Source organism: Siniperca chuatsi, linkage group LG15, assembly GCF_020085105.1.
Source record: "Siniperca chuatsi isolate FFG_IHB_CAS linkage group LG15, ASM2008510v1, whole genome shotgun sequence".
Lineage (NCBI taxonomy): Eukaryota > Metazoa > Chordata > Actinopteri > Centrarchiformes > Sinipercidae > Siniperca > Siniperca chuatsi.
In genome coordinates this window covers 5,092,436-5,113,537 of record NC_058056.1, presented here as the reverse complement: position 1 = coordinate 5,113,537, position 21,102 = coordinate 5,092,436, and the positions used below count along the sequence as shown (strand labels likewise).

General features: G+C 40.7%; 1 protein-coding gene and 1 long non-coding RNA gene across 2 annotated transcripts in view; one reads left to right on the top strand and one right to left on the bottom strand.

Annotated features, from left to right (window-relative positions):
• Positions 1–21,102, top strand: part of LOC122861670 (ovarian cancer G-protein coupled receptor 1) — a 57,925-nt gene that overhangs the window by 13,703 nt on the left and 23,120 nt on the right. The window lies entirely within an intron of this gene.
• On the bottom strand, positions 9,713–17,671 carry LOC122861671. The gene is made up of 3 exons (XR_006374548.1): positions 17,030–17,671; positions 16,817–16,927; positions 9,713–9,861 (listed from the first exon to the last, which is right to left on the bottom strand). It is a non-coding gene; the product is annotated as an uncharacterized LOC122861671 (long non-coding RNA).

The following is a 21,102-nucleotide window of genomic DNA, read 5'->3' as shown; positions in this document are numbered from 1 at the left end:
CGTTGTTGGAAGTAAACGTGCAGTAACAATATCATTCTCATATAAGAAATGACACGCTTTATATTTCAGTTCATTCTAAATAAACAGAAGAATAACTCTATAGTTAGGAGGAGCAAAGATAAGCACCTTGGATGAAAAAAATAGAGAGTGAAATCCCAAAGAAAATATGTCACAGTTCTGTTTTGTGGGCAGGTGATCTCTAGGAAATTCAGTGCAAATAACCCCCACAGCAATTAGAGTCTAGCACTGTTGAGTGAACACAACTAACAGCGAAGTGAAGGGGGTGCTAGATGATAAAAAATTATGATATCAAATCACATTTTATGTCATCTCTGAGGTCCAATCTCTGTGAGCTACAGTATCAGGAGAAAAACACATTATGTCAGTTGATTTACCTTTACAGTAAGTCATAAGAAAAAAGGAATCAAAATTACTTTATCGACTGTTTATGACATAAATTGGAGGAAAATCTGATCTCTGTTTCTCTGTGATAAACTAATTACTAATCAGCTGTCTGAAGCTGACATGGGTTGAGATGATGTTAATTTTAGAAGGTCATGATTAGAAATAAAATTGTTTTCAGGAAATTTAGACATGTGGTTTTAATCGTTAAAAGCGTGATAAAGAGACTGTTGCTGATGTTGACAGGAATTGTGATGAAAGTGTCAATGATGATGATGATGATGATTTCAAATGCATTTAGTAAGAATAGGTCATCTCCACACGTGTGAATGCAGTGGGACAGACCAGCACAGTACTCATCACCCAAGACATGTTACATTCGAGTTGAACATGTGTTTCTTGATTGACATGACACGGGTTGACGAACAACATAGTAAGATGCATGTCATGCTGCTTTCTGGATGCTTACTGTACACAATGAATCATATGTGTTGGAGAGCACATACTGAAGCAGATTATAAATCAAAAACAAGACTAGAGATGGAAGCTGGTTTACAGCCTCCTGGACAAAATTAAGATGATTTTCCTGGAGGAGGAGAAGAAGGAAGAAACCATACAGTAGTGGAGTTATTTTTATATTGGTTACATTTTATCACTTGGAAAATTATTTTATTTTTGATCATGATGATATTGAAAATGAAGGTGCAAGCAATGAAATCACCAATCATTGTTGAAATTGGTAATGGTATGAGTCTTAGATCACTGGGCCACAGGGAAACCACCACCTTAGCATCTTTAAGCTACATTAACAGCTTGGTTATATCACTTCTTTCAGGCCCAAAATGACCTAGTAAGTGTTCAGAGACAGGCCGGATAAACAACCAAGTGTATGTGCTGCAGTTTTTAGGAGAATCTGGTGGTACCTCAGATAGCCAGAGAGAGGCTGTCTGCGGGAGACTCGAGACTGGGCTCAAGAGCCTTGCCCGGTTTAATGAGGTAGCATCTAACCTCTTCTAGCCCCATCACTTTAGCAACAACTCAAATTCAATTCAAGACAAATCAACTAAATTTTAATTTTTGCAATAATTCAAATTCACTTCAAGGCAAATCAATAATTTATACTACGTCATCAAATAATTTGAATAAAAATGTTAATTAAACATCAGTTAGTGAAACTGTATGGAAGCGTATAGGAGACCATATTAAAATGATAATGTAAACTTGGAAATGAAAATATAATTCCACAATAACATTATTATTTCCCACATATGTACAGTGGTGTGAAAAAGTGTTTGCCCCCTTCCTGATTTCTTATTTTTTTGCATGTTTGTCACACTTAAATGTTTCAGATCATCAAACTAATTTAAATATTAGTCAATGATAAAACAAGTAAACACAAAATGCAGTTTTTAAATGAAGGTTGTTATTATTAAGGGAAAACAAAATCCAAACCTACATGGCCCTGTGTGAAATAATGATTTCCCCCCGTTAAAACATAACTTAATTGTGATTTATCACACCTGAGTTCAATTTCTCTAGCCACACCCAGGCCTGATTACTGACACACCTGTTCTCAATCAAGAAATCAATTAAATAGGACCTGCCTGACAAAGTGAAGTAGATCAAAAGATTTTCAAAAGCTAGACATCATGCCGAGATCCAAAGAAATTCAGGATAAATTGAGAAAGAAAGTAATTGAGTAATTGATCTATCGGTCTGAAAAAGGTTATAAAGCCATTTCCAAAGCTTTGGGACTCCAGTGAACCACAGTGAGAGCCATTTTCCACAAATGGTGAAAAAAATGGAACAGTGGTGAACCTTCCCAGGAGTGGCCGGCTGACCAAAATTACCCCAAGAGTGCAGCGACGACTCATCCAAGGGGTCACAAAAGACCCCACAACAACATCCAAAGAACTGCAGGCCTCACTTGCCTCAGTTAAGATCAGTGTTCATGACTCCACCATAAGAAAGAGACTGGGCAAAAATGGGCTGCATGGCAGAGTTCTGAGACGACAACCACTGCTGATCAAAAAGAACATTAAGGCTCATCTCATTTTTGCCAGAAAACATCTTGATGATACCCAAGACTTTTGGGAAAATATGCTGTGGACTGACGAGACAAAAGTTGAACTTTTTGGAAGGTGTGTGTCCCATTACATCTGAAAAAGTAACACTGCATTTCAGAAAAAGAACATCATATCAACAGTAAAATATGGTGGTGATAGTGTGATGGTCTGGGGCTGTTTTGCTGCTTCAGAACCTGGAAGACTCGCTGTGATAAATGGAACCATGAATTCTGCTGTCTACCAAAAACTCCTGAAGGATAATGTCTGGCCATCTGTTCGTGACCTCAAGCTGAAGCGAACTTGGATTCTGCAGCAGGACAATGATCCAAAACACACCAGCAAGTCCACCTCTGAATGGCTGAAGAAGAACAAAATGAAGACTTTAGAGTGGCCTAGTCAAAGTCCTGACCTGAATCCTTTTGAGATGCTGTGGCATGACCTTAAAAAGGCAGATCATGCTTGAAAACCCTCCAATGTGGCTGAATTACAAGAATTCTGCAAAGATGAGTGGGCCAAAATTCCTCCACAACGCTGTAAAAGACTCATTGCAAGTTATTGCAAATGCTTGATTGTAGTGGTTGCTGCTAAGGGTGGCCCAATCAGTTATTAGGTTTAGGGGGTAATCACTTTTTCACACAGGACCATGTAGGTTTGGATTTTGTTTTCCCTTCATTTAAAAACTGAATTTTGTGTTTACTTGTGTTATCTTTGACAAATATTTAAATTTGTTTGATGATCTGAAACATTTAAGTGTGACAAACATGCAAAAAAATAAGAAATCAGGAAGGGGGCAAACACTTTTTCACACCACTGTATCTTTGTAATCGATATTGGTGACACAAATGACTTTTGACCCTTGCATAATCAAAGAAGGCTTTAAACCCTGTTCGACCATGGCTTTGATAAGGAGATATCTGTCAAAACCTTGGGCATTGTATGCTATAAATACTGCATTTTTGTACAAAGATCATCTGAAATGCAGTAGAAACTCTTTGGCACAATCTGTACCCTGAAAGTGCCATGTTTTACTATCTAAGGTTCGTGTACACATTAAAAATGGAATGTGAACGCCGTTCTCATTGACGTAGGTTTCAAAATCATAAAACACCACTTTTTCATTGTGTTTTGTTTCAGGGGGTAACGTTTGGATGTAACACTGATCAATTTTGCGCTGCAAATTTTACATTTCGCAGTCTGACACTTGTGTTGTTTACCATTACTGTTCATAGCACAGTAGTACAGCATTGCACATTTGGTAAATTTTTTGTTCAAGGCACAAGCGCTGGCATATGTTTGACCTCTCGATCTCTTTGTAGGTTCTTTGTGTTTGGTCAAACAGAAAGGCGAGCGACACGTTCTGTTGCACTGGTCACACACAACAGGTTGACACGTTCTCTGTGTACAACTAGTGTCAAAGCATACGGTGCAAAGAGTGTCACAAGTATAGCCTAACACAGTGTTAAAACCTGTAAAGCAGTGTTCACAAACATAAGGCAAACCTAGAAAGGCTTTGAGATTTTTAACCGCATAGTAGTGATTTTGGAAGAGAAACAAAATCAGGGTTTTACTCCGTCTTGGGCTATCTGTCAAGAATTTGCGGAGAGCCCTGTGATCCTTGGTTCTATAAAACACTACAGTTTTACAGTCCAACGCGGTTTCAAATTTTGGGATGTTGCTAAAGGATACAGCGGTCTGATCGTCTAACCCTACTTCATTTTGAAGCTGTCTACTGTGTTCGAGGGCTTCTCTATCTCTGATATCGAGATGTAGCAGATGAGCCAGACAGATGGCAAAACATAGTTGATTCTCTCTGTTCTGGACGATGTACAGAAAACGTCTTTTTTTTATGATTTCATAGTCTAGCATTTTCCCCAAAATTCGTTTCCCCCCACCCCTAGGGTTCTGGATCATTTCTACGATAAGTTCTAGCTGACCATCGGCCATAATGGCCCAGTTAGACTGCACAACATGGAGTAAGAGCCTTTCAAAGTCGACTAGGCTGGGGAGCTCGTCATTAGATAAGACGACCGAGACGTTACTATGAAGATTTTGCCCGCACAGCTCTAACTGTACTGCATCTCGAGGAGTCGCGTATGCCAATGCTTGCTGTAGCAACGCATCTGCTTGTTGCAAAGTTGTGTTGTAATAAACGCCGTAGTCCACTATTCCATCTGTGTTAAGAAGGGGTGGAAAGTTTAACAACTGTCTGATTTGATAATTTGCAAATCGGCTTTGCCGCACAACGCTTGGTTGTGGTGAAATACGAGCAGCTCCTTGCTGCACAGGAGGACTGGGTATGCTGAGATCGATATGGTTTGTGGGTGTCTGAGGGTCTGAGACAGTGGGATTTTGTTCGAGTTGGACATTATTTATTCTGATTGTCTCGTCTAGTGATGATTCATTCTCTAACTGTTCAAGGTTAGTGAGAGCTTGATTTAAAGTAAGGAGATGATCTACCAGCTGTTTGGAGCTGTTAGATGTAGTGGTTGTGTCGTTTTTATTCAAACCATTTTCATTTAAATCGTTTTGAAAACCCGACTCATTCTGAAGATTGTGTGCTACTGAGTCTGCTAAACTCTCTAACAATTCAATAGCTAATAGTGTGTGTTGATCCATGACCTAATAAAAATCAAACGCTTTAAAAAACCTTAAATCAACATCATTGTAATTTATCCAGATGATAAAAATCACAGTCTGAAACAGTTTTACAAATTGTCACTGTGTACACCTAATTTCTGACAGATGAGCCAGAAGGCTCTAGACATCAGATCCAATTGCTGGCGTGCAGTTCTGCAACACTGAGAGCACCTGGATGGTCTGGACCTGGGTCTGTTTGCTGGAGACAAAATAGAAAGAGAGAAACAAAAAAGAAAATATTAACTTCATAAAGGGACAGACCTCATAATCACAACCGTCCTCATGAACACAACTGTTTGCTAACATGTTAGCTTACTTAAAAGTGGTCAATATGTAACTCAAAAGCTGCTGCCTTTGCAAATTTGCATGGCTATTTGTTGCTTCTCTGAGTTGTTGATTGTTGAACTTATTTAATCTTCCAAACGCAGCTTGCCGAATAACCATAACCACAGAAACCACACCAAGGAAATTGCGTAAGAGCTTGTATCTTATTATTTGAATTATACACCTCATTAGCAGTGAACAAATCAACAAAAAAATCAATCAACAAAAATGGTCTTGGAGCAGCATCATCTTAGATTATCAGATCTCGGCCAATAAACAATGTCTGACATTTGTTAGCTACACTTGCTATAGTAATCATGTCATATTGCTAACCATTTCCTTTTTAAAAAAAAATAAAGGTACAGCCCACTCTGGCTACATGATGTGATTAGACCTGGTGGATAGCAGCAACCTGTAACATATGGTACAAGTCATTAGTAGGATCAGATGTAGCTGGTGGTGGTGTTGTGACCTTTTGCTGCTCACACAAAACACAGAAAACCAATGTAACTGGGCTGCAAACACAACGGTAACCACTCTCTTTCTGGAAAGTTTCTTATCCTTAAGGATTTTAAGGATTAGCCTAACACCATACATGTAGTTCTGATGGTTTAGGTCTCCTGTTCTGACTGTAGTCAATGCAGAATCCTCGCAAAGATAGTAAAAGTAGTTTGTTTCATGAGAGAAAAATCAGAAGTCTGATCAGATTTTGTTCATTTCTATGAAACACTGGGTCAGATATTGTTTTTATCTTTCCCAGGGTACCACAAGAGACACATTTTGACGACAAAAAAACTGTTTGGGGATCTCCAGGACCTACTAAAGACATGATTTAATTGCATATTGATGTGATAACATGATAGGGTTGTTTTCCATTTTACCTTTGTAAAACTATTTGTACAAGAATAACCCACTCACAACTGTATACATAATACACACATACACACCCACACATCCACTTACACACACACACCCATCCTTGTACTTCTATCTTTGTGAGGACCGTCATTGACTTAATGCATTCCCTAGCCCCTTACCCTAACCTTAACCATCACAACTAAATGCCTAACCCTTACCCTCACCCTAACCATAACCTAATTCTAACCTAACCCTTAAAACCAAGTCTTAACCTTTAACCAGCCCTTTGAAGTTGTGAGGAGCAGCCAAAATGTCCTCACTTTCCAAAAATGTCCTCACTCTGTAGGTAAAAAACGTGTTTCAGTCCTCACTATGTAGCAAGTACAAATAAATTATGGCTTGGGTTAAAATGACTACTTTGTTAAGGTTAGAGGAGCTTCGACATAATGGTTAATAATTATCCTAAATAAACTGATTGATTCACCATTAACATTAACCTACAAAATCTCTGATGCCTTCAGCCTTGTGCATACATCTGCAGCACACTACTGCCAATGTCACCCTCCCTTTCATGTGTTATTAGTTTACTCTGTGTGTTATCGCTCTGTCATGCCAAATAGGTGTGCATTTCTTACTATTATTGTGCTTTTTTGAGGGCTGGTTCACCAATAACAACAATAACAACACATCTTTCCAGAATTAACATGTCTGCTACCCTGGATTTTTTTACTTAGTGTCCCCTGGAAACAGTTTCCGTTGTCGTCTGTGCTACTTGCTGTGTTTCTGTATTTGGTTGTGTTGTGTGTATTTGCTGCTTTTCTGTATTTGGTTGTTTTCTAAATGCTGCACATGTGTTGTCAAGTTGGTGAAGATGTTTTCTTAATTTGCTTGTGTTTTGTCTATTTGCATGTGTTTTCTTAACATCAGCAGGAGAACATAATTTTTCTGTGCCTTCCAAATCACTGTTAAACAGTAAATCTGTTTTATGATGTGACAACACTCTGATTAAGGTTTGGTTAGGTTTAGGCACAAAAACAACTGAGTTAGGTTCAGGGAAAGATCGTGGTTTGGGTTAAAATAAGTACTTTGTTAAGGTTAGGGAAACATTATAGCTTGGGTTAAAATTACTACTTTGTTAAGGTTAGAGGAGCCTCGCCATAATGGTTACGATAATAACCAAATGGTTAAGATTATGGAATGATCATGGTCATGCTATAAAAAAAACCAACGCTGACGGTAGGAAATGGGAAACAAACAGTGGTCTGTTGAGTTAAGGTCCGATGTTTTGTTGAGCTATCCTTTAAAAGTTGAATTGTTCTTCAGCAGTATATTACTTAATTTTTACAATGTGCAGGTGAGCAAATGAATTAAGGCCAGAAGTTAAGCCCATGTCCAGTTTATTTCTATAGCCAAATTTCACATATGGCACAACAAGAGCTGTATGTGAGGAAAACGGTTTGTAAAAATTTAGAGCAGAGGGGGTTTACAAACCTACAATAGGATTATAATAGGTTTTAATACTAGTGTAGGGACCACAACTACATGAATCCAATAAATGAACTCTAGTAAGTCAGATGAAAAGGTCCATGGAATAGGTCCATTAATAAGTCCATGTCAGATGTGGGAGGGGTTAGGGGAAAGGTGAAGTCATTGTCGGGGATCCTCACCCAATTTGTGGCATATTTCACTGTGTATTGATAACTGTCAGCCAACTGGTGTCATCTGGCTGACCTTAATGTCAATTTAGCTGTCTAGAAACACTAGGTACAATTTTGTTGTAATCAGTATTTGCCACTTTTCCATTGGTAATTTAGGCTTTAGTGACTTCACATGCTGGTAAAACATAAAATATAATGTTTTTGAGGAACTCCAAAAAGCAGAGTTATTTCCTTATGCACTGATGGATACGGACTAGAATAATGAAAATAGCACTACAAATCTAGATAGCAGACAGATAGTAAACTGTTGTTCCCTGACAATGCTATTCCAATGAAAAGTGTAAATATAACATATTTACTCTTTTTGATTATTACACCTAACAGGATATTACAGTCAAGAAAGGAAATTAATTGTGGCTGCTGTCTCTTGACAAGTTCAGAAAAGTGATGGCCTGATAGGCAAGTGGTAAATGAAAAACATTCAAAATACATTCAAACGATTTATTTCAAACTAAAATCCAGATTAAGATGTTTAATGTGTAATGGAATTGCATGCAGTTTTATGCTAAAGGAGCAGTGTGTAGGATTTAGTGGCATCTAACGGTGAAATTGCAGTTTGCAACCATTTGAATACCGCTCGCCTCACCCTCCCCTTCTAAGTGTGTAGGAGAAACTACGATGGCCACTCTTGCAGCAGTCAGCTGAGCTTTCTCTTAAATGTCTTAATAATTTCTAGAATTTCTGAAAAGGACATTTTCAGTTATTATTGTACAAGAAAAATTAATTAAAATAATTTATAGTAAGAGACAGTGAATTGTGCCCAATGCCAGACCAAAACTGATATTCAGTTTGTGGCTGAACAGTTGAAGCAGCTGAAATCAATATTTTTATATTAAAAATGGATCACATAACTCCTTCTATGTGAAAAGGGTACCTCATAGTGATGAACCCACATACTGTAGAATTATCATCTGACGCTGCCCTTCCCCTAAGCTCTACGGAGGTTTTAAGCCTCTTTTAGCTAATTGTTTTGGTTTTGTGGCCCTCAACTTTGTTTTGGTTCACTCTCACAGCTCTCATAGCATTATTTTCGCTGTGGGAGGCAGCTATTTTCAGTGAAAAAGCTCTAAAATCCACTGTACACTACCGGCTCAGCACCTAACAGCAGACAGACACAGTTAGCAACTAGCTGGTGAGAATAGTGCAGCATTCAGCAGCTAAACAGCTAGATATTTTCCTCAGGAGTTGGTGGAGACCAAAACAGAGCTAAAAGGAGAGTGAATATTGGACTTTTGGAGCACGACTCCAAATAATTGGCTGGATTGTTTGCTAACAAGTTCACTATACGAATTTAAAAAGTGATAATATTCCAGTGTTGTATTTATAGCTTGTTTCTGCAGCCCCAAGTGGTCAAATAGTCTGTTGTTTCCTGAAGACATGTTGTTGTTAAATTTTTTAAAACATATTTTCTTTGTCAGTCATTATACAGATGTTAATGCTATCAGTTACATTAATTGAGTAATGAGAGAGAAGAAGATGATATTTTAAGAATTTTTAACAAGGTAATTTTTTGTGCAAAAACCACATCAGTCACAAAGTAAGTAAGTAAATTGAGTATTTGTATACAACTTAAAACATGTCTGGAGGGGATTTTCAAATTTGGGAAAAAGAGCACTGGAATTGGATTGGTACTTAGGATCAGTAGATACCCTCAGTTGAGGGGGACAGAAAAAATTGTATTGATGCATCCCTACCTTTGATGTGTTTGGACGACATGCAGTACAACCTTATTTTTTTGATACTCAGACTTTTTTAGAGACACTGGATGCAGTATGCCTTTCTGTTCCTTAGTCTGCTGCACCTGCTGTGTGTGGCTCCACTGTAGACTTTCTATCATTTCACACTGTGACGTTAATCTGCAGGAAAGATGGCACAGAGTATAGACGCAACAGTCATTGACCCTGCTGTAATGCATGTGCATAAAGAGAATGCATCTCCAATATCATGTCCATTTGTAACTCAAACAGATTGTACAAATGTTTCAGTCTGGATGTAAAATGCTTGTTTTTACTAGTTATAAAGAAGTAAGTATGTCAGATGACATATGTGGGCGGTGGCTACACATGTCATCTCGGTATAATTGTTTCTGTTATAGATCTGAACTGATCTGGATGTACCTGCATATTGTGCTTACTAGATATATTTACATTTGTGTCTGCATCCAGCATCTGACTACATTACTCTGACATACATTATGGTCAGATTGTGTACTGACCACACAGGACACAATGTGAGCCTAGTGAGATAAGGTGATACAGGTTGAATGATGCATTATTGCAGCCACTGACCCACAGTTGCAGTCACTGACACCTCACCCCAGTTCACTCCTCTGTGGCGGGGTCAACAGGGGAAGGCATGCAGGTGTACAGAGCAAATATCTTTTTCTACAAAAAAGGAAATTTCACAGTCCTTATTTTTCAGATAAAATATACCGTGTTACTGTATGTGTATAAATTGAATTTATTCCAGTCACTTGGGTGAATAAGGGTTAAAAGCATGGGTGAGCTTGACTCTTAAAGAATGCACAGTCAACAACAGTATTGAACTGAGTGAGAGAAAGAGAGATGATGCTTGTGGATTAAGTGTGGTGTGTTAAATGGCAGTAAATGGTTTTATAGTATGTTATTATGGAGCCATTCTAAAGATGTTGGGATGCCAAAGCAAAGAAATATAGTGGAGGTTATACTTAGAGGCTTTACTGTCCATTGACTCTGTGTTACATTAGAGCTGGAGTTTACAGAAAGTAAGCAAAACTGCATTTAGATGCTATTCATAAATCCAACTAACTTTCCCTCACTGGTTTAGTCTAACAGCATCAATGGAAGTAACAAATACTTATACATTTATGTACAGTGTCACTTATGTTCCTGTACTTGCACCTGGCATCTACAACACAGTGGGAGTAATGATAAATGGACTGTACTTGTATAGCGCCTTTCTACTCTTCCGACCACTCAAAGCACACTACCTGTCACATTCACCCCATTCACACACTGATGCCAGATGTTAACTGCTCATCAGTCCAAAGAAACTAACTAGTCATTCACACACTGAAGGCAGAGTGCTCAGGGGTCAGTGTCAGTGAAAAAGCTAAAGCACTTACAGCCATTACTTTTGCCTCACATTTAAATGTCACAGTCAGGAATGTGAGAAAGGATTATGATGATGATAATGATGATGAACAACATCACTATTCCACAGAAAACTGATACCCTCTCCTATACAGCCTGCCTGATTTATAGACAAGCTCTGTGAGAATTCAAAGATAAACTTTTCCCCAAACATCCTGTCTTTGGGGTCATAAAACAACCCCTGCCAGGACGCCAATAAAAGTTATGTGACAGTGAGCCAAATAGTGACCCTCACTAATCCCCCCAAGTGATGATATCTGGACTTCATCAATAAAGGGAAGAAACCAACTTTGCAATTCAGTCAAATGTACATTAATTGATATACCATGTTTAATTAATGTTATAGGAATAATGTGAAGTTTTATTTCAACATGCTGATTTTGATACAGGAACTGAACTAATCCAGAAATGAGATGTAAATTGGAATATCAAATGTTACACCTAATGTGACTCTGCTAGGGGGTTGGTTCTTCCCCTTTCTTCTGCATGCCTCTCAGAGGCAAACGAAATACATGACTGTGAAGAATATGGACATAACACTGACCTGTATTGATTTTATTTTACTTTCTCATTTGCTGTTATAAGTGTATATATATATATATATATATATACCCTAGTCAGAGGGGTTACATGCACAGGATGTGGGATGAATGGTTACTTCGAAACCCACAATCAAGGCTTACGGCGAAGCAACTAGTAGCTCAGTGTTCCAACATCCACAAGCGGCAACTGCTATCACAACTTGAGATTGACGAGGTACAACACAAATGCTACGGCAAGGGGGAGCCAGGACTACAGGTCAGAGGGGAGCAACCAGCAGCTCCCCAACCAGAGATTGGGCACGAAGCCCCAAGAGAAATCACGCTGAACGAGGCAGCGACTGACCTGAAAGATAAGATCATGGCGAGGATGAATACAAGGCAACCCGATGCCAACTACAACGGCTAAGTGAAGTACCATCAGAAAGTCTCCTAGAAGATGTGAATGCAGCATTGAGAGCGATCCCTACCACAACCATCACTGAAACCAATGAGCTGATATACGCCTCAGCAGCAGTGATCCTAGAGATGCTTGGCTACAAGAGCAACCATGGGAGCCATGAGAGACAATACCCACCATGGAAACGAAGGTTGGAGGCAAAAATCAAGGAGGCCCGGAGAGAAGTGAGCCAACTGACAGAGGCTGAGAGAGGTGCAATGAGAAAGCAAGTACCCAAGAAGTACAACCAGATGCCCATACCTGAAGCACTCGAAACTGCCAAACAAAGGCTCCAAGCCTCGGCCAGCCGCCTAAAGAGATACACGAGAGATAATGAAGCCAAAAGAATAAACCGGCTGTTCGCAACTCAACCTGCGAAAGTGTACGCTCAATGGCAGGGTAATAACAGCAGAGCAGACCCACCAAGGCTGGAAACGGAACAGTACTGGAAAAGTATATGGGAAAGGGAGGCATCACACAACAGCGATGCACAGTGGCTGGCCGCCCTGAGAAAGGACCACAGCAACCTCCCTGAACAGAATCCAGTCACCATCACAGCGGCAGACATCCAAGAAAGAGTCTCAGGTATGAAGAACTGGACAGCACCGGGCCCTGACAGGATCCACACCTACTGGCTAAAGAAGCTCACTGCACTCCATGAGCGCCTAGCAGCACAAATGAACCAGCTGCTAAGAGATGGGACGCACCCTGAATGGCTTACCGAAGGGCGCACAATCCTGATCCTGAAGGATCCCGCAAAGGGCACAGTCCCATCCAACTATCGGCCAATAACCTGTCTCTCCACAACATGGAAGCTCATGTCAGGCATCATCGCGGCTAAGATAAGTGGACACATGGATCAATACATGAGCAAAGCACAGAAGGGCATTGGCAGAGGAACCCGAGGAGCCAAACACCAACTCCTGGTTGACAGAACAGTCACCCAAGACTGCAGAGCCCGACACACCAACCTGTGCACTGCCTGGATTGATTACAAGAAAGCATATGACTCAATGCCGCACACATGGATCACTGAATGCTTAGAGATGTACAACATCAACAGGACTCTAAGAGACTTCATTGCGAACTCGATGAGGATGTGGAAAACCACCCTTGAGGCCAATGGCAAGCCACTTGCACAAGTATCCATCAAATGTGGCATATACCAAGGAGATGCTCTGTCCCCACTGCTGTTCTGCATAGGACTGAACCCCCTCAGCCAAATAATCAACAAGACTGGCTATGGATACCGACTCAGGAACGGGGCCACCATCAGTCACCTCCTCTACATGGATGACATCAAGCTATACGCTAAGAGCGAGCGGGACATCGACTCACTGATCCACACCACCAGGATCTACAGCTTTGACATTGGGATGTCATTCGGGCTTGAGAAGTGCAGTCGAATGGTGACAAAGAGAGGGAAGGTAGTCCACACAGAAGGGGTCTCACTCCCAGAAGGAACAATAGCAGACATTGAGGATGGTTACAAGTACCTTGGAATACCACAGGCAAATGGCAACCTCGAAGAGGCAACAAGGAAGACGGCAACGGCCAAATACCTCCAACGAGTAAGGCAAGTCCTAAGAAGTCAGCTCAATGGCAAGAACAAGGCCCAGGCAATAAACAGCTACGCCCTGCCAGTGATCAGATACCCTGCGGGATATATAATAAGGTGGCCAAAGGAAGAGATACAGACCACAGACGTTAAGACGCGAAAGCTCCTCACCATGCATGGAGGGTTCCATCCCAAATCCAGCACCCTGAGACTGTACGCTAGCCGTAAGGAAGGTGGCCGTGGACTAGTGAGTGTGTGAGCCACTATCCAAGATGAAACATCCAAGATCCACAAGTACATCCAAGATAAGGCCCCAACAGATGACGTGCTCAGGGAATGTCTCAGGCAATGGGGAACAGAGGAAGACGTGCTGGAGGAAGGACCATCATGGGAGGACAAACCCCTACACGGGATGTACCACCGGAACATAACTGAAGTGGCTGATATCAAGAAGTCCTACCAATGGCTAGAGCGGGCTGGATTGAAGGACAGCACAGAGGCACTCATCATGGCTGCACAGGAGCAGGCCCTGAGCACCAGAGCAATAGAGGCCCAGATCTACCACACCAGACAAGACCCAAGGTGTAGGCTGTGCAAAGAGGCCCCTGAGACAATCCAGCACATAACTGCAGGGTGTAAGATGCTGGCAGGAAAAGCATACATGGAGCGCCATAACCAAGTAGCTGGCATAGTGTACAGGAACATCTGCACTGAGTATGGACTGGAAACCCGAGGTCAAAGTGGGAAACACCTCCAAAGGTGGTAGAGAATGACCGAGCCAAGATCCTGTGGGACTTCCAGATCCAGACTGACAGAATGGTAATGGCGAACCAGCCTGACATCGTGGTGGTTGACAAACAGCAGAGGAAAGCCGTTGTGGTTGACGTGGCGATACCAAGTGATGGCAACATCAGGAAAAAGGAACATGAGAAATTAGAGAAGTACCAAGGGCTCAGAGAAGAGCTGGAGAAGGCCTGGAAGGTGAAGGCAACAGTGGTACCCGTGGTCATCGGAGCACTCGGGGCAGTGACCCCAAACTGGAGAAGTGGCTACAGCAGATCCCTGGAAGAACACCAGACATCTCGGTCCAGAAGAGTGCAGTACTGGGAACAGCAAAGATACTGCAAGAGAACCCTCAAGCTCCCAGGCCTCTGGTAGAGGACCCGAGCTTGAAGGATGAGACCACCCAGCGGAGGGTGAAGGACAAAGTTTTTTTTTTTTTTATATGTGTATATGTATATATGTATATATATATGTGTGTGTATATATGTGTATATATGTATGTATGTATATATATATATATATATATATATATATATATATATATATATATATATATATATGTATGTATATATGTATGTATAGGAACATATGTATGTGTATTAATAACAACAGATAATATAGTAACATGATTTTATAACATTTTCCTGGGTTACCAGTCTATTACTCATAAGGATGATATTCTGTCATTCATATAATATGTGTTTAGTGTCTTTCAGCAACTAATGAGAGTTCTAATATGGAAGCATTTAAATGGTAACAAACAATTGATTCTTTAGGAAGAAATTAGTACAGGAAAATAATTAAGACAGAAAAGATCTGGGGTGGGAGTGAAGTGTTGTGCCGATGACATCACATTGGCCCTCCCTGGACAGAAGACTACTACAACAGAGAAAGCCCAAACAAGTCGTCTTCTCTGCTCTTCAAGCTGCTCTCCTCTTCAATACTTTGTAGACCCTTAAAGTTCTGCTCTCTTGCCTTCTGCCCTTTTCTGCATGGGTCTCCTTCAACTCTGCGGTCCATGCTTCTCTTCAGACACCGGGTGGGCCCAGGAGAATCAACTGAATTCTGAGCCACACAGAACATGCTGATGGCCGACGTCCAATATTATTATCATAACATGACGAAGTTAGAACTAAACGAACTGTGAGTTAATCAAAATCTGAAAGCTACAGAACACCCAGCTAAGTGGGTACGCAAGATGTGATCCACCTTCCAAGTCAATTGACTCAAGCCGAGTTGCACCACAGGACCGACGATAGCGAAAAAGCCAGAGTTCTTGTGGGCTCCACAAGATGAATCACTGGTCGAACTGCGCATGGTACTCAGCGCATCCAAACATGCCGAGCTCCTCGATTGCGCCTCCCTTCTAGCACAACTTGTCCCCTGGCTACCAGGTGAAAACATTACTTTTCCTGTTTTATATTTGGGTTAATGCTAAATCGGTTACTAACAAGTAATTTAGTGTGAGGTCAGGAATAGAATCTCCCATGGAATCGTAAAATATTTCACAAGTGCTTCGCAAAACTTCTCTCAGTTGCTGAATGGTGCATAAAGGGTGATTTTCACTGGTTTAATGCCAAAATTACACACTGGTCCTCTATCATTGATCAATTATTCATCACTCTATTTATAACATTCATGGCTGCATTTATCCATTCGTTTGTGTGCCTAGTAGTTATTAGTTGTGTGTGTGTGTGTTAGTTGTGTGTGTAATAAATGTTTCACATATAAAGATAATTGCCTTTGGTTTCTGTAACTTACATTCAGTCCCTTTATGTATCCGTTCTCTGTTTTACCTCTTGCTGCCTGATTTCAGGTTAATTCCCTCACAAAGCTAATTTTTGCATTATCTCCTGACTGATCAAGAGAAATGGCTTAGTGTAAAACTGAGCCAAATTTTAACTACATGTTAAATGGTGGAGAATGTTAATTAATTAATTGCTGCTGCGTCATATTCACTATAAATTGATACAGAATGCAGGCAGAAACACATAGATTTCCTAAAGAAACAAGTATGAACAACAAAATTCAAATTTTTCTACTTGACAATTCAAATATTAGTTTTTTGATGTCAATATAAGAGAGACAGAACACAGGATGAGTGGATGACCAGAGACTAACAAACTGAGATTGCACTGGATGATTGTGCAGGTGTTAATATTCAAAATGACTGTGAAAGCACTCATACTTGCACACACTAACACACTTTTTGAGGTGTGTTTGACTGTGTGCATGTACCCTGTTATGGTACACAGAGACTGGACCCAAAAGCATGACTAGCACAGAAGGAATTGAAGTATTTAGGTTTGGTTTATTTGTAAAACATAAGGAGTAACCAGGTGTGTGAGTAATCGCCGTGACCTGGTGGACTGAGCGAAGACAGCGGGCTGGCAGGAGGCTGGTGAGAGCAGGCAGGTGGAGCGAGGACAGCAGGCTGAGGTGGAGCAGCGGAGGATCCGTGGTGAGATCTTTCTGGAAAGCCGATGAGTAATTTGGAAGCAGGTGAGAGGAATGAACCACTTGGGTAAACGGACAATCTGGCGAATACTGGTGAGAAGAGCCGTGTAGACATACTGGAAGGTGTTGATTGGTGGATGGAGAGCAGGTGAGCAGCAGCAGATGAGTAGCAGGAGTGTCAGTCTCAGATTGGAAGTTCACCGGAGGCCGCTCCCCGCCAGCACGCACGCACGCACGTACACACACACACACACAGACAAAAACAGGAGGGGAACCAACAAGGGACAAACAGAGACATTAGGAATGGTACAGCTGTACCATGACAGTACCACCCCTCAATGGGAGCCCCCTGGCGACCCACCAGATCTGTCAGGATGTAGCCGGTGGAAGTCCTTGATTAGCTGATTGTCCATGATGAATGATCGGGGAATCCAAGAGCGTTCCTCTGGCCATATCTCTCCCAGTCCACGAGGTACTGGAGACGCCTGCCTCGGTGACGCACGTCCAGCAGCCATTGGCTACTTCTCTTAACTGAGAACTAAGATGTGCTAACGTGGTGTGGTAAGCGTATTGTCTCATTTCCGGTCACCGGTGTTTGTGTGTTACTAGTAGCGTATATTTGCTGCTCTAGCTCATCACAGTTAATTTTGATTCATTATTCAATTGTCAATTATAGTGACTATTATACATCTAAACGTACATTTACCCTCAAGCACTCATAGCTCTCTTCTTTTAACAATTTTCTCACTAAATCCCACAGTTTACACGCTATTAATTTTTGCTAGCTACCGTTCTTTATCTTAGCAGCTAGCAATGGCTTCTCTCTCTCCCTCTCACTCTCCTGCTCTCTTCTGCTCGGTGTGTCAAATGTTTAGCTATTCCTCTGCCTCTTTTAGTGATAATGGGAAATGTAATAAATGTAGTTTATTTGTAGCATTGGAGGTGAGGCTTAGTGAATTGCAAACGCGGTTCCGCACCATGGGAACTCAATCATTAGCTGCTGTAGTTAGCCAGCCCCCAGTAGCAGGTGCAGACCGACCAGAGGTAGCTCCTGTTAGCCATCTCCCGGCAGCTCCAGGGAGGATGGGTGACTGTCTGAAGGAAGCCCTAAGCAGAAGCCCATGGTTCACCACCAACCTGTTCATGTTTCTAACAAGTTCTTCCCACTCAGCGACACACTAGTTGAGAAACCAACTCTGATTATTGGCAGCTCCATTTTGAGAAACATGAAGTTAGCGACACCAGCGACCATAGTCAAATGTATTCCTGGGGCCAGAGTGGGCAATGTTGAATCCTATTTAAAACTGCTGGCTATAGATAAACGTAAATACACTGAGATTGTTATTCAAGTTGGTGGTAACGATTCCTGATTACGCCAATTGGAGGTCATTAAAGTTAATGTTGAGTCGGTGTGTACATATGCAAAATCAATGTCGGACTACATAGTTTTCTCTGGGCCACTGCCAAACCTGACTAGTGATGACATGTTTAACTGCATGTCTTCATTCTGCCGCTGGCTGACGAGCTGGTGTCCAGTAAACGATGTGGCCTTTGTAGATAATTGGTGGACTTTTTGGGGAAGACCTGGTCTTATTTTGAGAGACAGCATTCATCCCACTTTGGATGGAGCATCTTTTATGTCCAGAAATCAGAATCATGACCAGGAAGCAGAGGTGCAGTTCTACATGCTTCTCTGCGCTTCCAGAGCAGTTACCCACCCAAAACTCCTTAGTGACAGTGTTTCCCCCCCCGACCACTTAAATTAATAAAATCAAAAGTTAACAGAAGGAGTTATACATAAAAACTTAAACATAAATGCTGAAACAGCACAACAAAATAGGACAATTAAATGTGGACTCTTAAACATCAGATCTTTGTTATCTAAAGCTGTACTAGTGAACGATTTACTTATTTTGTCTTACTGAAACCTGGCTGGGTCATGAAGAATATATTAGCATAAATGAATGAAGGAGTTAAGCCTATTAATCAACCCTAAACCTAATCTAAATTATAACTCATTCAAAAGCCTTGTTCTTAGTCTTTCACACCCAACCTGGAAAACACGACAGCCAATTCTATTTGTTATAGTGTATCACACTCCTGGTCCTTATTCTGAAATTTTATCTGAATTCTCAGAGTTTTTATCAAGTTTAGTCCTTAAAACAGATAAAGTAATTATTGTAGGTGATTTCAATATTCATGTGGACGTTGAAAATGATAGCCTTAGTACTGTGTTTATCTCATTATTAGATCTGTACGGCTTTTGTCATAGTGTACATAAACCCACTCACTGTTTTAACCACACCCACAACCTTGTTCTGGTTTATGGCATTGAAATTTAACATTTAATAGTCTTTCCATGGAATCCTTCATTATTGGACCATTATTTAATAACTTTTGAACTCCTATCACTGGACTACACGCCATTAGGCAAAAACTACTACTCTAGATGTCTATCTGATAGTTCTGTAGCTAAATTTAAGGAAGTGATCCAATCTGCATTTAATTCTATACTATGTCTCGATATAACAGAGTACTTCTTTGCTAATTTCAGGCCCTCCCAAAATGACCATCATGTTGATAGCGCTGCAGGCTCACTGCGAACGACACTCGATTCTATCGTTAAAGAAGATAATAAAACAAAGAAAGTTAGCTCCATGGTATAACCCCCAAACCCGCAAATTAAAGCAAATATCGCAAAAACTTGAAAGGAAATGGTGTTCTAACAACCTGGAAGAATCTAATTTAGTCTGGCAAGATAGTCATAAAACATATAGGAAGGCCACCCGTAATACCAGAGCTGCCTACTACTCATCATTAATAGAGGAAAATATAAACAACCCCAGGTTTCTTTTCAGCACTGTAGCCAGGCTGACAGAGAATCACAGCTCTATTGAGCCATGTATTACACTCAGTAGTAACAACTTCATGAGCTTCTTTAATAATACAATCTTAACTACTATATATAGAAAAAAATCATCACGTCCTGCCCTCAACCAGTACTGATTTATCTTCAAACACAGGAACCTTAGAAACAGCTGTAAAACCTGATATATATTTTGACTGATTTGCTCCTATTGACTTTAACTAACTTCGACAATAAATTCATCTAAGCCATCAACCTGTCTCTTTGATCCCATTCCAACTAGGCTTTGGGTTCGGGAGGCAGACACCATCTCCACATTTAAGAGTAGGCTTAAGACTTTCCTCTTTGATAAAGCTTATAGTTAGAGCTGGCTTGGGTGAGTCCTGAACCATCCCTTAGTTATGCTGCGGCCTAGACCAGGGGTTCCCAAACTTTTCAGACCGCGACCCTCAATATTAGACTGCTAACGATTTCATTTTTGATCAAATTTAGATCTCAAAATAGACGATCGCTGTTTAGCAAGACACTAAATGTGCATCTAGCTAGCGCATGTTGTTGTGCTGTAAATTGTGATTGACGCTGTCACTTAACTGTCGTAATTAATCAGATCAAACAAAGTTTTATTTCCAGTTTATTTTAATTATCATAAATTTATACTCGCATCATTACAACCTTTTTTAACATATAAAAAAATAAAAAATAAATAAAGTTTCTGGAAATCATCTTGCGACCCCCCCACCCTCCACTCCCCCACTTTGGGAACTGCTGGCCTAGACTGCCAGTAGACTTCCCATGATGCACCTCTTTCCTCTCTCCTTCTCTCCCTCTCCATCTGTATGCATTGTTATCCCATTAATGCATGTTACTAACTCGACATCTTCTCTCTCCCGTAGTTTTGTGCTTTCTCGTTTCTCTCCTCTCTCCTTTCCTGCTGCTTTCAGCAGGTATTTCTACCTGCTCGACAACTGCTACTACAGTTGTTGTCATTGGCTCTGTAACTATTATTGTCATTATTATTCCTATGACTGTCATTCCTATTATTATTATTATTATTAACTTATTAATATTACCACTACCATTACATTATTACTATTTTAAAATTCTCTCTCTCTCTCTCTCTCTCTCTCTGGAAGTTTTTCCTTGCCACTGTCGCAAAGTGCTTGGTCATGGTGGGATTTGTTGGGTTTCTGTAAATAATATTATCAAGAGTATGGTTTAGACCTGCTCTATAGGAAAAGTGCAATGAGATAACTTCTGTTATGAATTGGCGCTCATCGATGATCCGGACGGGTGGAGGGGAGCTGGACGGCGGGCACAAAGGGCT